The sequence below is a fragment of the Triticum dicoccoides genome, chromosome 3B (genome assembly GCF_002162155.2).
Source record: "Triticum dicoccoides isolate Atlit2015 ecotype Zavitan chromosome 3B, WEW_v2.0, whole genome shotgun sequence".
NCBI classification, from domain to species: Eukaryota; Viridiplantae; Streptophyta; class Magnoliopsida; order Poales; family Poaceae; genus Triticum; species Triticum dicoccoides.
The window spans coordinates 824,066,947-824,082,043 of NC_041385.1; the positions used below are offsets into that span (position 1 = coordinate 824,066,947).

The 15,097-nt window shown below is 39.0% G+C and overlaps 1 long non-coding RNA gene across 2 annotated transcripts; it reads right to left on the reverse strand.

The window, feature by feature from the left end:
* Nucleotides 1-5,644: 5,644 nt before the first annotated feature.
* Nucleotides 5,645-10,070, reverse strand: LOC119282504. Of its 2 annotated transcripts, XR_005138755.1 has the most exons (4): nt 9,972-10,070; nt 9,577-9,668; nt 5,903-5,972; nt 5,645-5,766 (listed from the first exon to the last, which is right to left on the reverse strand). It is a non-coding gene; the product is annotated as an uncharacterized LOC119282504 (long non-coding RNA). The 2 variants fall into 2 exon arrangements; XR_005138754.1 differs by lacking the exons at nt 5,645-5,766; nt 5,903-5,972 and having other exon boundaries at nt 9,543-9,668.
* Between the last annotated feature and the right edge of the window lie 5,027 nt (nt 10,071-15,097).

Below are 15,097 nucleotides of genomic sequence, written 5' to 3' on the forward strand. Positions count from 1 at the left end.
ACTGCCTGGAGGAGGTACTCAAGCACATATTTCACCAATTGAATTGTGAGATCGTCTCTGTGTTGGCAAGTGCACCCCAGTAGTCTATGGTAGCATAATCATATTTTGTTGTTGGCGCCAAAACATGGCCCGTTACAAAAATGACGAATGCAATCTGGAAACAGTCCATTCCTTGAAACTTTAGACATACCGCTACCCATTTTTCATTTGAATATAGTATATACATTTGGTGATTCCCTGTAGATTCTTTGGGCAATATAATATACTATACACATGGTGACTTGGTAGCTTAGGCAGACTGTACTTGATGACCCCAAATAATCCAAAAAGAGCAACAAGAATGTAGAAGTTATGCACTTACATCGACTGGAATTTGGTAATCGCTAAATTTTGACTTGAATGCATTTGGAAGGGGATTTTTTTGTTTTCTACCATGGACGGGACCAAAATAAGGCAGTAACAAAAGTAAATAAGTGCTCTGAAAATTGGTTTTGCTCTTATCTAACTTTAGTTTGGTAAACTAGATCATCCAGTGTGGTATCTTTAAGTCCCAGTTCCAGGTCTCGGTTCCTAGTTCCGTAAACTAGAAATATAGCTTGGGTTATTTACTTACTGCCAAGTTGATTTGTAGGCAGTCAGCCCATTGGTTTCCAAAACCTTGAATCTTTGATGTATAGATGGTTGGATGGTTATTTTGCTTTTCTATGGAATATGGTACTAGCTGGAATTCAATGCCTATTATTTTCATTATTATAGAAGAGGGGAGACTAATCCATATACTTGCTGTGGTCAGTTAAGTCAGCAGCCTTCTGTTAATGCGTACTCTTGCATTGAAGCCAGTCGTTTATCTTCTCATTTTCTTCATAAAAACTTGGCACCATGGGTACTCTTACTGCCAAGTTAAGTCAGCAGCCTTGGGGATTCAGTATATCTGGCTATTACTGCAAGTTAATGCGTACTCTGAAACATATCTGTCTATTACTGACACCATGTGTGAAGGAAGTAGGACAGGAAAGAACTTGGGGATTCAGTATATGTTACATTCAGTTTAATATATACGGTAATCGCTTTAACGTCATGATTTTATCTCTAGTCTCTACCTATTTGTAATTAGTACTTCTTTGTTAAACAGCAGAGCTCCAATTTCTTTGTTTTGTTGCAGCATGGATGGAAGGTAATCTCCACAGGTTTGGAGTGATGGAGTTCTTTCAGTTGTTTGTCTTTTGCTTGGTCTGATTCAGTGGGTTGCTAAAGCTTGGTTTTTTGCTTGGTCAGATTCAGTGGGTAGCTAAAGCTTCAGTTATCTGTCTTTTTGCTGGCCTAATTCAGTACTCCCTCCGTTCCAAAATAGATGACTCAATTTTATACTACCTTTGGTATAAAGTTGGGTCATCTATTTTGAAATGGAGGGAGTAGATAGCTACCCTGTATTATTGTGAGAACCAAAATTTCAGACTTTTTGCGGTCTGACCACACTTTTGTAGTGAACAGACTTCTCATGCATGGACGTTGCAACTATCTATGTTTGAATGTAATGAACCGGAGGTTCATTGTTATGATCAAGATTTCAGACTTCTTGCGATGTGGCCACACTTTTGTACTGAACAAACTTATCATGCGTGGATGTCGCATCTATCTATGTCTCAATATACTGAACCTGAGTTTATTAAATGGTAGAACGTGCATTTCTTTCCTCGCTATGGTTTGAACAGATAATGTACTCCTGCCTACTGTGTGTCTGACAACATTGAGTTCATCGTTTTTTTGAAAAATAATAATTTTTCTGTGTGTTTCTTTTCCGCCTGCTAGTGGGATTTATTGCAGGCCCTAGCAGATTTGATATGCCGCGTGTACAACGTCCACTGAATAATATTTTTTTCATAGCTGCAGCAACGAAAATCATAATACTGGAAACATAATTTATTGCTGAACACATCACTGATTACAAGGATTCAACCTAAGATCATTCGCATATCTGACATCCAAGACAAACCAGGCACAACAGCAGACATGACCTAAGCATTGTGAGAGCCACTAACTATTCTGCGTCTACTGGTCTTATCTGCTAAGCAGATGAACTATTTTCATGAGAGCCACTAACATAAACACTGCGACCAACAGGTTGGCAGCGACTAATATAAACAAGCAGTCGTGATGTGTCCACTGATGAGCCTGCCTGCTACTACAAGCGAGCCGGTCCTTTCCATGCTTGTGGCTCCGCTCGACCATTTCGTGCCAGCTATGCAGCCTGACTCCATTGCTTGACTGGTTCGCCTGAACGAGCCCTTCGATTCAGGTAACCTGCGGGTTGGAGAGGGGCGCGCACAGCCTGACGGAGTGACGGTTCTCGCATGGTTAATCAACTGAGCACGGTACTCCACAGTCGATCTACAGTATAAAATCGGAAAAGCATAACACAAATTAAAGAACCGACCCAAGTGTATAAGACTGTAGTTTAAATCCCATTGTTGATGAGAAATGTTACCTCTTTATTTGTAGAATTGATGACCAGCGTTCGCTCCACCGAGAGCAATCCAGGTGCAGATCCGGGCGCTCCAGTAAGAGCATCGAATGAGGGGCGCAATCTCCTCCTGGCCGACGGAGAACGGTGATGCAGACATGATGGAGAAGGGATGGGGCTGGTGGCACTGGCTCCCGCGGGTTAGGATGCAACGGCAGATCTGAGCGGGGTTCGAGTGGATCCACAGGATTATGAAGAGGACGAGCGTGTTGGAGACGATTGGTAGCTCCAACGGGAGAACACGTTAAATTAGTTCGGTGCCGATGTTAGTCCAGAATCTGTGTTGAGACGGCTCGTATCGTCTGTCTCCTTCTGATCCGCGTGTGGGCATGCCTGACGGAAAATCCTATATGCCGCTCGTTGCGTCAAACTGCCGGCGCTTCGCACAGGCGAGCGACCGAGCAGCGACGCAACGGGCCGGCCTGTTTAACCGTTCTAGCGCTCCCGGTTTTGGGAACCTTCTAGAGGTTCCCAGCTGGGGTTTTTCCGGTTTTGGGAACCTTCTAGAAGGTTTCTGAACCGGTTTTTTATTTTCCTTTCTTTTTCTATTTCTGTTTCGTTTACTTTACTTTTTTTCTTTTTTCTTTTTCAAGTTTATGTTTTCTCTTTCAAAAAAATGTTCGCGCTTTTACAAAAATGTTCAAAATTTTGAAAAATGTTCGTGAACAAGTTTGTTCAAAAAGTGTTCTTTTCATTCATAAATTTGTTCTCAAGATTCAAAAAACGTTCATGCTTTAGGAAATTGTCCAAATTTGTTCTTCGTTTCAAAATTTGTTCTCAAGATTCAAAAAATATTCGTACTTTTAGAAAATATTATGTTCAAATTTTGTTCTCAATTTGAAAATTTTGTTCTCTAAATTCAAAAAATGTTCAGGATTTTAAATTTTTGTTAAAAATTGTTCTTTTCATTCATAAATTTGTTCTCAAGATTCAAAAAATGTTCATGCTTTAAGAAATTGTCCAAATTTGTTCTTTGTTTCAAAATTTGTTCTCAACATTCAAAAAATATTCGTACTTTTAGAAAATATTTATGTTCAAAATTTGTTCTCAATTTGAAAATTTTGTTCTCTAAATTCAAAAAAGTTCGGGATTTTAACTTTTTGTTCAAAATTAAATAAAGGAGCAATAGTGAAAACGAGAATCTGTTTTGAAACTAAGAACATGTTTCTGAAAAAAATGTGAACACTTCTAGAAACAGCAACAAATTTGAAATATGCGAACATTGTTTTCAAAACAGGAACATTTTATGAAATTCCTGGACATTTTCTGAATTTGTAGCAACTTTCAAAGCAGAACAAATTATTTTTGAATTTGTAGCAACTTTCAAAGCAGAATATTTTTAAAAATTTCTAAACACTTTTTGAACAAATTTCAAATTTGTGAACAAATTTTCAAAATGGGAAAGTTTTGAATTTCTATACAAACTTGGAGAACAAAATTTGAAGCACGAACAATTTTTCGAAGCACAAAACATTTTTTGAATTTTGTGAACAAGTTTTGAAATGGAGAACAATTTTGAAAAACCCCGAACAAATTTGGAATGGTGAATTTGTTTTGAATAGGTGAACAAAAAATTGAAATCCGGTACATTTTCTGAATTTCGAAAGTTTTGAACTTTGTTTTGTGATGAGAACAATTTTGCGAACAGTTTTTCAAAAACTGAACATTTTTTTACAACAATAATGTTTTGGAATTTGTGGAAAAAAAAGCAAGCAATAACATTTTTTGAATCTTGAGAACAAATTTAGAAACGGAGAACATATTTCGAACAATGAACAATTTTTAAAGCACGAACATTTGTTGAATCTTGAGAAGAAATTTTGAAAGGTAGAACAATTTTGAAAAATCCCGAACAAATTTGGAACCATGAATTTTTTGAATACGTGGACACAAAATTTAAATCTGGTACAGTTTCTGAATTTGAAAAGTTTGGAACAATTTTTAAATTTTGAGAACATTTTTTTGAAAACCGAACATTTTTTGGAAACATGAACAATCACTTAAATATTTTGAAAAAAGTTTGATAAAAAGAGAATAAAAGAAAAGGTAATAAAAAACCAAAGAAAGAAAATTTGTTGAAAAGAGAAATTAACTTGAAAAGGAAAACTGAAAGAAAACAAAAAAGTAACAAAAAGAAAAGAAAAAAGAACCAGAAAAAGAAAAAAGAAAAAACAGAAATAGTAAAAAAGGAGAAATAAAGGAAAATAAAAAACCGGTTCAGGAACCTTCTAGATGGTTCCCAAAACCAGTAAAAACCGACTGGGAACGCTCTAGAAGGTTCCCAAAACCGGAACCTGGTAGACGCTACAGGGCCGGCCCAGACTCGCTCGCTAGTCAGATCCCCCTGTGCGATTCGGCGACAGTTCGACGCAACGAGCGTCCAATAGGAATCCCCATGCCCGACGGCGTAGCGGGAGCTGCATCTGACTGGTGGGCCATGGGCCATAATAAAATATGGAATAGCTGGGCCTATACTACCTGCGATGCTCATCACGAGAGAACCTGACGGTGCAAATAACAAGGGGAGTTCCTATACGCCGCTTTCTGCGTTAAGTAGACGAGAGTTCGCACAGGGGACTTCGTTCGCAGGCTTTCTGGGCCGCGATGCTTCTTCCCGCGCGGTTCTTTCTGGCTAGCACGCGCCCGATTGGTTCTTTATTTCTTTTTTCTAGCGCGCGCCCGACTGGGTTTGAAAACTATTTCTACTGTTTCTTTTTTTGGGAAGTTTCTACTGTTTCTTCCAGGTTTGTTTCTGGTTCTCGTTGTGTTGTTTGTGTTGAGATTGAAAATAGGAAAAAGGAGGAAAAAATATCATTGAACCATGAAAAAAAACATGGAGGAAAAAATGTTTCGGAAAGAGTATATAAATCTTAAGACTGAACTGGTTCAGCTTCTTCAGGAACTATTTCTGGTTCTGGTTCTGCTGTTTGTGTTGAGATTGAAAATAGGAAAATGGAGAAAAAAAATCATTGAACCATGAAGAAAAAAATGGAGAAAAAATGTTTCAGAAAGAGTATATAAATCTTAAGACTGAACTGGTTCAACTTCTTCGGGAACTATTTCTGTTCTGATGACACCTTGTTTACAAACTTTTTGAAAGAACCAGTAATAAGTATGGCAAGATCCAAAGAAACAGAAAAAAAATTGGAACATGAAGGAAACATTTTCCCCATGTTATTTTCTCTTTGATTCCAAATCACTTCTCGCAGTGCAATTTCGATTGTAGTAATAATGGCAGTGACACCCTTAAAAATTAGAAAGGAAAAAAGGATAGTTGGAATTAGGGAGAAAATGCATGACACATATATTCTTGCAAAGAAAGATAAGGCGTAAACATTTGTAAATTACAAATTCTTTGGGTAAGAAACACCATGAAGTTACCTAAGCTTAGTTGATGTGCGGAAATGAAAAATGATTGATCTTCAATGCTTCACTTGAAAATTCGGAAACCCTATTGAAACACACATGTGATTAGACTAACTGAAAAATGTACTTATCAGTACATAGAACATGATAAAAGGAGGTACAAAAATCTCAAGTATCCTTGGAACAAAAGGAATGGAGAACTAACATGTCTCTAGAGGAAAGAAGTTACAAACGGAAGCTGAATTTCATTATCCTTGAAAGTTACAATATGGAAAAGGAATCTGTTGTTTCTGTGTGTTTCAACTGTTTGTTAAACTGTTGTGAAGAAGATTTCCAACAAGACCATACACAAAGACAAGGAACATACAAAAGAGGATTTTTGCTGTTTCAACTGCTAGTTAAAACAATTGAAAATCCAAGAAAGTATGAGTATAGAAGCATGTTTGAGCTTCTTTACAAACTTATTCTGCAGACTTAAACCTTCTTTACAACTGAAAGTAATGAGACAAAGTATCACTGGGGAACCAGCAGAACAGCTTCATTGGGGAACCTTCTTTACAACAGATAAAGAAATAGAAGAGTTCCCTCACGGTACTATTCCTTTGAGTTGGAAAATTCTGTTGCATTGGGACCCTTGATAATAAAAGGGGAAATATGTTAGTTGGTACATAAGATGTGTTCATATGTGGGTTCAAAAATGATTGCCTTGAAATCTTTATTTGAACATGTGGAAACCCTGTTGAAGCAGAAATAATTTGAAATTAATTGCAACCTACGCACCAAGGAAAACAAGTGTCTACCAAAGAAATTATGGTCTGCTGTACTTGCGATAAATAGAAATAGGGATTTTACATGTCTCTGTAGGAAAGAAGTTACAAATGACAGCTGAATTTCATTGTCCTTGCAAGTGACAATCTCGAAAAGCAATTTCTCATGTAGACCTTGTAGATCATCCTTCAGAATTTAAGGAAAGTTACAGTTCAATTTATGTTATGTTCCGAAGAATCAGGAAAATGGAATGGAACTGTTTTCGTGGGAGAAATTGGGGGCAGGGGGGTACTTACATTAGAGAAACCCTCCATTCCGAGACCTCTGTAGTTGCTAAGATATGAAGAAGGAAAACTCCTGAGTCATACCTGTACAAAAAAAGAAAGACATGGAAATTCTAGTCATTTCAAAACACTTTCTATCTTTTATTGAGAGTATAGAACAAAGAAGTTGTTCATCACTCATATAAAAGCACATGAGAGAGTTCCAAAAAGATAGAGAAGGCATCTGAAATTGACTTTCAGAGCTGGTAGAAATCTCGACTCAAAATTTCCTATGCTAAAAGTAGTATTTCCGTATGTAGCAGCAAACAAAGGCTTGAAGTTGTAGATCACGGCAATAATTGTAGGCAGAAATGCATCGCCACTGTAGTACGGGTTCATGATGTCAAAAAATTCCGCTCTAAAGAAACATTTTCCAAGGAACATTATTCAAGGAACATAATTCAAGTATTTAGGGAACATTATTCGGTGAACAATTTCCAAGGAACATTATTTAGGAAACATTATTGAAAGGGGCATAATTTAGGGATCAAATATTGGAGGAACAATTTTGTAGGGAACATTATTGGTGGACCATTATTTAGGGAACTATTTCCAAGGAACATTATTTAGGAAACAAATATTAAAGGAACAATTTTGTAGGGAACATTATTGGAGGCATAAAAAAATTTGAGCGAAAAACTTTATCAAAGGAACATTCCCAAATATAACATTATTAGGGAAAAATTATTCAAGTATTTAGGGAACATTATGTAGAGAACATTTTTGAAGAAACATTATTTATAGACCAAATATTGAAGGAACAATTTTTTAGGGAACATTATAGAAGGAACATTTTGAAGTTTACATTAAAGAAATTAGGGAAACTTTTTTCAAGTATCATTATTTAGCGAACACTATTTGAACAAAGGGTCCAAAATATTGAAGAAACATTATTCAAAGGAACATTTCGAAATGAACATGGACATTATTCAAGTATTTATGGGACACTATTTAGGGAACAGTTTCAAAGGAAAGTTATTTATGAAACAAAAAAAATCAAAAGAACAATTTTGTAGGGAACATTATTGGCGGAATACTATTGGCAGAACATTGTTTAGGGATCACAAAATATTGAGCGGAAAACTTTATCGAAGGAATAGTTCCAAGTGAACACTATTAGGGGACATAATTCAAGTATTTAGGGAACATTATTCAGTGAAAAATTTCCAAGGAACATTATTTAGGAAACATTATTGAAAGGGGCATAATTTAGGGACCAAAGGAACAATTTTGTAGGGATCATTATTGGCGGAACATTATTTAGGGAACTATTTCCAAGGAACATTATTCAAGTGTTATTCAAGGAACATAATTCAAGTATTTAGGGAACATTATTCAATGAACAATTTCCAAGGAACATTATTTAGGGAACATATTGAAAGGGGCATAATTTAGGGATCAAATATTGAAGGAACACTTTTGTAGGGAACGTTATTGGAGGAACATTTCCAAGGAACATTATTGAATGAACATTTCGAAGTGAACATTATTAGGGGACATAATTCAAGTATGTCGAGAAACATTTTCCAAGGAACATTATTCAAGTGTTATTCAAGGACCATAATTCAAGTATTTAGAATCACTGATAGTTGTGCTATTCACAGAAGAAAGCATGATAATGAAAACATTAAATACATTAGGATAGAAAAAAGGTCAACAAACTATATCAATGACAGTAAAAAGATCAAACAACTATGTTAGTACTTAAAAGGGATTGCTAGACAAGTTCTGCTTTTGTGTGTGTACCCAAACAAATAAGAGCTAAGCAACACAGAGGACAAGAACACCATGAATAATCATGTTATGATAATACTTGCAAGGAAAATGATACAGAAGTACGGTAGATGAATGACACCATACTACAAAATCATTGTTAACTAACTATGTCCACCCAAAATGCTGCAATTAACCTCATAATTCTTATCTGTATAATTTCACAAATATAGTGTGAAAAAAATTGGTAGTACTGCTCCTAGAGCAACAGAGGAAATTACCTAAAACACCAGAACACTCTACTTGCAAGCAAAGGACTATTCATGGCATCAAATGCAAATTAAAGAAAACTTTTCAACATTAAAAAAACAAAGTCGTGCGGGTAGGATGCAACACATGCATAGTTTATCAATACAAACATGTGAATAAATCCATGGCCTAGCATTTACAAAACTACTCCAGCCTATAATATGGACAAGCGACCTAAATGTTAATAGATGCATGCTTACCAACGACTGAATAGAAGAAAACCTAATATACATGCTAACAAGTCTCAAGAACTAATCCATGTTGCTGCTACAAAATTCGTAAAATAAACGTAAGATTTTTAAAACATAGAAAAGCTTCTACGTCGACCTACCCAAACCACCCTACGATCATCAAGAAACAAAAACAAAAATCCCAAGGCCAAGTGCCAGAATACACAACGTCCTAACAATAGCATGCTGAATCATACCTCTGAATCCGGAATCTCTAAACACAACCCCTTGTCTAATCTCAGAAATATCCAACTCAAATAAAAAAACGCTCCACATGACATTATGCACGGATTCAGGAGTCCAGATGTTCAGTTGAGTTCATATTTCAGTCTATGTATGTCCCTACCGCTGCTTATCCACGGGACTACGGGGCCGGCCATACGCGGTAGTAGCACCCTGGAGCCTCACGTCCGCGCCTACCCCCATGTGCAGGATGGGCTACAGAAGAACAAAGCACAACACATTCAGAAATCAGAAACCAACCAGAACTCACACATTCAGAAAGTAAACATAATTCAGACCAAAACATGAGACAAGCTATAGTGTATGAAAACAAAGCTGGCCTAGTTGCGCAGCTCATCACACAAGCATCATCATTCATCACGGCATGTCATGTGCATGTCGGATGGGATCTGAGTTCAGCCTGCTACTTACATGCCTCATTTCAGAACTTTCTTTCTGAGAGAATTCAGTTTTGTTTAGTACGTAGAATACTTTTTTTTAGGGAAGAAGACTTGCTACCTTCCAAGGCGGCAATCAAGCTCGGGATGCAGAGGACAACTTCTGGTTTACAATCCAAATGAGCTCCACTCCCCGTCGCTGCCTCCGCCCATCGCACCTGCTGCCGGCAAAGGGGTGAACACTGTCAGATGGGAGCGTCGGTGCAGGTGATGCTGCAGAGCGGCGCGTACGGGGATGTACCTTGTCGATGCCGAGCAAGGTCCATAACAGGGGAATTTGGGCACGTTTACCTCGTTTACGCCGAGCTTGATGGGGACCTAGACTACGCCGACTTTGTCGGAATCCTAGACGACGCCGACCTTGTCGGAACCCTAGACAACGTAGACACCGACACTGGAGACACTGGCGACCTGCAAATAAACATCCAACGCGACAAAGTCAGCCAGATCTGATGTGGTGGCGCGTATGAAAAGGAAGCACAGTGACCAGGCGGCGCCTTACGAGGTCGGCGGTCTCTTGCCGGAGTAGGATCCCGGAGGAAGAAGCAGGTGATAAAAGCGGCCGAACGACGGAGGGAAATGAGATCCAGGCATGAAGGAGAAAGGGAAAGCTTCTCTGTAGACAACGAATGAAGCGGTCGAGGGAGGAAGGGGGACAGCGAACAGGAAATAAACAGGCCGGCCCAAACGAGTCGAAGGTGTTGGGGAGCGTAGTAATTTCAAAAAATTTCCTATGCACACGCAAGATCATGGTGATGCATAGCAACGAGAGGGGAGAGTGTTTTCCACGTACCCTCGTAGACCGTAAGCGGAAGCGTTATGACAACGCGGTTGATGTAGTCGTACGTCTTCCCGATCCGACCGATCCAAGTACCGAATGTACGACACCTCCGAGTTCAGCACACGTTCAGCTCGATGACGATCCCCGGACTCCGATCCAGCAGGGTGTCGGGGATGAGTTCCGTCAGCACGACGGCGTGGTGACGGTGATGATGTTCTACCGATGCAGGGCTTCGCCTAAGCACTGCTATGATATGACCGAGGTGGAATATGGTGGAGGGGGCACCGCACACGGCTAAGGAACGATCACGAAGATCAACTTGTGTGTTCTAGGGTGCCCCCTGCCCCCGTATATAAAGGAGCAAGGGGGGAGGCCGGCCGTCCCTAGGGGGCGCGCCAAGGAGGGGGGGAGTCCTCCTCCTAGTGGGAGTAGGACTCCCCTTTCCTAGTCCAACTAGGAAGAGAGAGGGGGAAGGAAAGAGAGGGAGAGGGAGAGGGAAAGAGGGGCCGCGCCCCCCTCCCTAGTCCAATTCGGACTCCCCATGGGGGAGGGGGCGCCACCTCCTGGGCTGCTGCCCTCTCTCTCGCCTCAGGCCCACTAAGGCCCAATACTTCCCCGGGGGGTTCCGGTAACCCCTCCGGCACTCCGGTTTTCTCCGAAATCACCCGGAACATTTCCGGTGCCCGAATATAGTCGTCCAATATAGCAATCTTTATGTCTCGACCATTTAGAGACTCCTCATCATGTCCGTGATCATATCCGGGACTCTGAACAACCTTCGGTACATCAAAACTTGTAAACTCATAATAAAACTGTCATCGTAACGTTAAGCGTGCGGACCCTACGGGTTCGAGAACTATGTAGACATGACCAAGAACTGTTTCCGGTCAATAACCAATAGCGGAACCTGGATGCTCATATTGGCTCCTACATATTCTAGGAAGATCTTTATCGGTCAAACCGCATAAGAACATACATTGTTCCCTTTGTCATCGGTATGTTACTTACCCGAGATTCGATCGTTGGTATCTCAATACCTAGTTCAATCTCGTTACTGGAAAGTCTCTTTACTTGTTCCGTAATGCATCATTCTGTAACTAACTCATTAGCTACATTGCTTGCAAGGCTTGTAGTGATGTGCATTACCGAGAGGGCCCAAAGATACCTCTCCGACAATCGGAGTGACAAAACCTAATCTCGAAATACGCCAACTCAACATGTACCTTTGGAGACACCTGTAGAGCTCCTTTATAATCACCCAGTTACGTTGTGACGTTTGGTAGCACACAAAGTGTTCCTCCGGTAAACGGGAGTTGCATAATCTCATAGTTGTAGGAACATGTATAAGTCATGAAGAAAGCAATAGCAACATACTAAACGATCAAGTGCTAAGCTAACAGAATGGGTCAAATCAATCACATCATTCTCCTAATGATGTGATCTCATTAATCAAATGACAACACATGTCTATGGTTAGGAAACATAACCATCTTTGATCGATGAGCTAGTCAAGTAGAGGCATACTAGTGACACTATGTTTGTCTATGTATTCACACATGTATTATGTTTTCGGTTAATACAATTCTAGCATGAATAATAAACATTTATCATGAAATAAGGAAATAAATAATAACTTTATTATTGCCTCTAGGGCATATTTCCTTCAGTCTCCCATTTGCACTAGAGTCAATAATCTAGTTCACATCGCCATGTGATTTAACACTAATATTCATATTTGTATATGATTAACACCCATAGTTCACATCGTCATGTGACCAACACCCAAAGGGTTTACTAGAGTCAATAACCTAGCTCACATCGATATGTGATTAACACCCAAAGAGTACAAAGGTATGATCATGTTTTGTTCGTGAGAGAAATTTAGTCAACGGATCTGTCGCATACAGAGCCGTATGTATGTTGCAAAAATTCTATGTCTACAATGCTCTGCACGGAGCTACTCTAGTTAATTGCTCCCACTTTCAATATGTATCTAGATTGAGACTTAGAGTCATCTGGATCGGTGTGAAAGTTTGCACCGATGTAACTCTTTACGACGGGCTATTTTATCACCTCCATAATCGAGAAATATTTCCTTAGTCCTCACTAAGGATATTCTTGACCAATATCCAGTGATCTACTCCTAGATCACTATTGTACTCCCTTGCCAAATTCAGAGCAAGGTATACAATAGGTCTGGTACATAGCATAGCATACTTTATAGAACCTATGACTGAGGCATAGGGAATGACTTTCATTCTCTTTTCTATTTTCTACCGTGGTCGGGATTTGAGTCTTACTCAATTTCACACCTTTGCAACACAGGCAAGAACTCTTTCTTTGACTGTTCCATTTTGAACTATTTCAAAATCTTGACAAGGAATGTACTTATTGAAAAACTTATCAAGCTTCTTGATCTATATCAATAGATCTTGATGCTCAATATGTAAGTAGCTTTATTGAGGTCTTTCTTTTAAAGAACTCCTTTCAAATACTCCTTTATGCTTTCCATAAAAATTCTACATCATTTCCGATCAACAATGTGTTACTCACATATATTTATCAGAAAGGCGGTAGTGCTCCCACTCACTTTATTGTAAATATAGGCTACACCGCAAGTCTGTATAAAACTATATGCTTTGATCAACTTATCAAAGCGTATATTCCAACTCTGAGATGCTTGCACCAGTCCATAGATGGATTGCTAGAGCTTGCACATTTTTAGCACCTTTAGGATTGACAAAACCTTCTGGTTGCATCATATACAACTCTTCTTTAAGAAAACAATTAAGGAATGCAGTTTTGACATCCATTTGCCAGATTTCATAAAATGTGGCAATTGCTAACATGATTCGGACATACTTATGCATCGCTACAGTTGAGAAAATCTCATTGTAGTCAACACCTTGAACTTGTCGAAAACCTTTTTGTGACAAATCGAGCTTTGTAGATAGTAACACTACTATCAGCGTCTGTCTTCCTCTTGAAGATCCATTTATACAATATGGCTTGCCGATCATCGGGCAACTCCACTAAAGTCCACACTTTGTTCTCATACATGGATCCCATCTCAGATTTCATGGCCTTAAGCCATTTCGCGGAATCTGGGCTCATCATCGCTTCCTCATAGTTCGTAGGTTTATCATGGTCTAGTAACATGACTTCCAGAACAGGATTACCGTACCACTCTGGTGCGGACCATACTCTGGAAGACCTACGAGGTTCTGTAGTAACTTGATCTAAAGTTTCATGATCGTCATCATTAGCTTCCTCACTAATTGGTGTAGGAATCACTGGAACTAATTTCTGTGATGAACTACTTTCCAATTCAGGAGAAGGTACAATTACCTTATCAAGCTCTACTTTCCTCCCACTCACTTCTTTCGAGAGAAACTCCTTCTCTAGAAAGGATCCATTTTTAGCAACGAATGTTTTGCCTTCGGATCTTTGATAGAAGGTGTACCCAACAGTTTCCTTTGGGTATTCTATGAAGACGCACTTCTCCGATTTGGGTTCGAGCTTATCAGGTTGAAAAACTTTTTCACATAAGCATCGTAACTCCAAACTTTAAGAAACAACAGCTTAGGTTTACTGCTAAACCATAGTTCATACGGTGTCGTCTCAACGGATTTAGATGGTGCCCTATTAAAGTGAATGCAGCTATCTCTAATGCATAACACCAAAACGATAGTGGTAAGTCGGTAAGATACATCATAGATCGCACCATATCCAATAAAGTGCGGTTACGACGTTCGGACACACTATTATGCCGTGGTGTTCCATGTGGCGTGAGCTGTGAAACTATTCCACATTTTTTAAAAATGAAGGCCAAACTCGTAACTCAAATATTCTTTTCTACGATCAGATTGTAGAAACTTTATTTTCTTGTTACGATGATTCTCCACTTCACTCTGAAATTCTTTTGAACTTTTCAAATGTTTCAGACTTGTGCTTCATTAAGTAGATATACGCATATCTGGTCAAATCATTTGTGAAGGTCAGAAAATAACGATACCCGCCACGAGCATCAACACTCATTGGACCGCATACATCGGTATGTATTCTTTCCAACAAATCAGTAGCTCGTTCCATTGTTCCGGAGAACGGAGTTTTAGTCATCTTGCCCATAAGGCATGGTTCGCAAACATCAAATGATTCATAATCAAGTGATTCTAAAAGTCCATCTTTATGGAGTTTCTTCATGCGCTTTATACCGATATGACCCAAACGGCAGTGCCACAAATAAATTGCACTATCATTATTAACTTTGCATCTTTCGGCATCAACATTATGAATATGTGTATCACTATGATCAAGATTCGATAAACCATCACCATTGGGTGTATGACCATAGAAGGTTTTATTCATGTAAACAGAATAACAATTTATTCTCTATCTTAGATGAA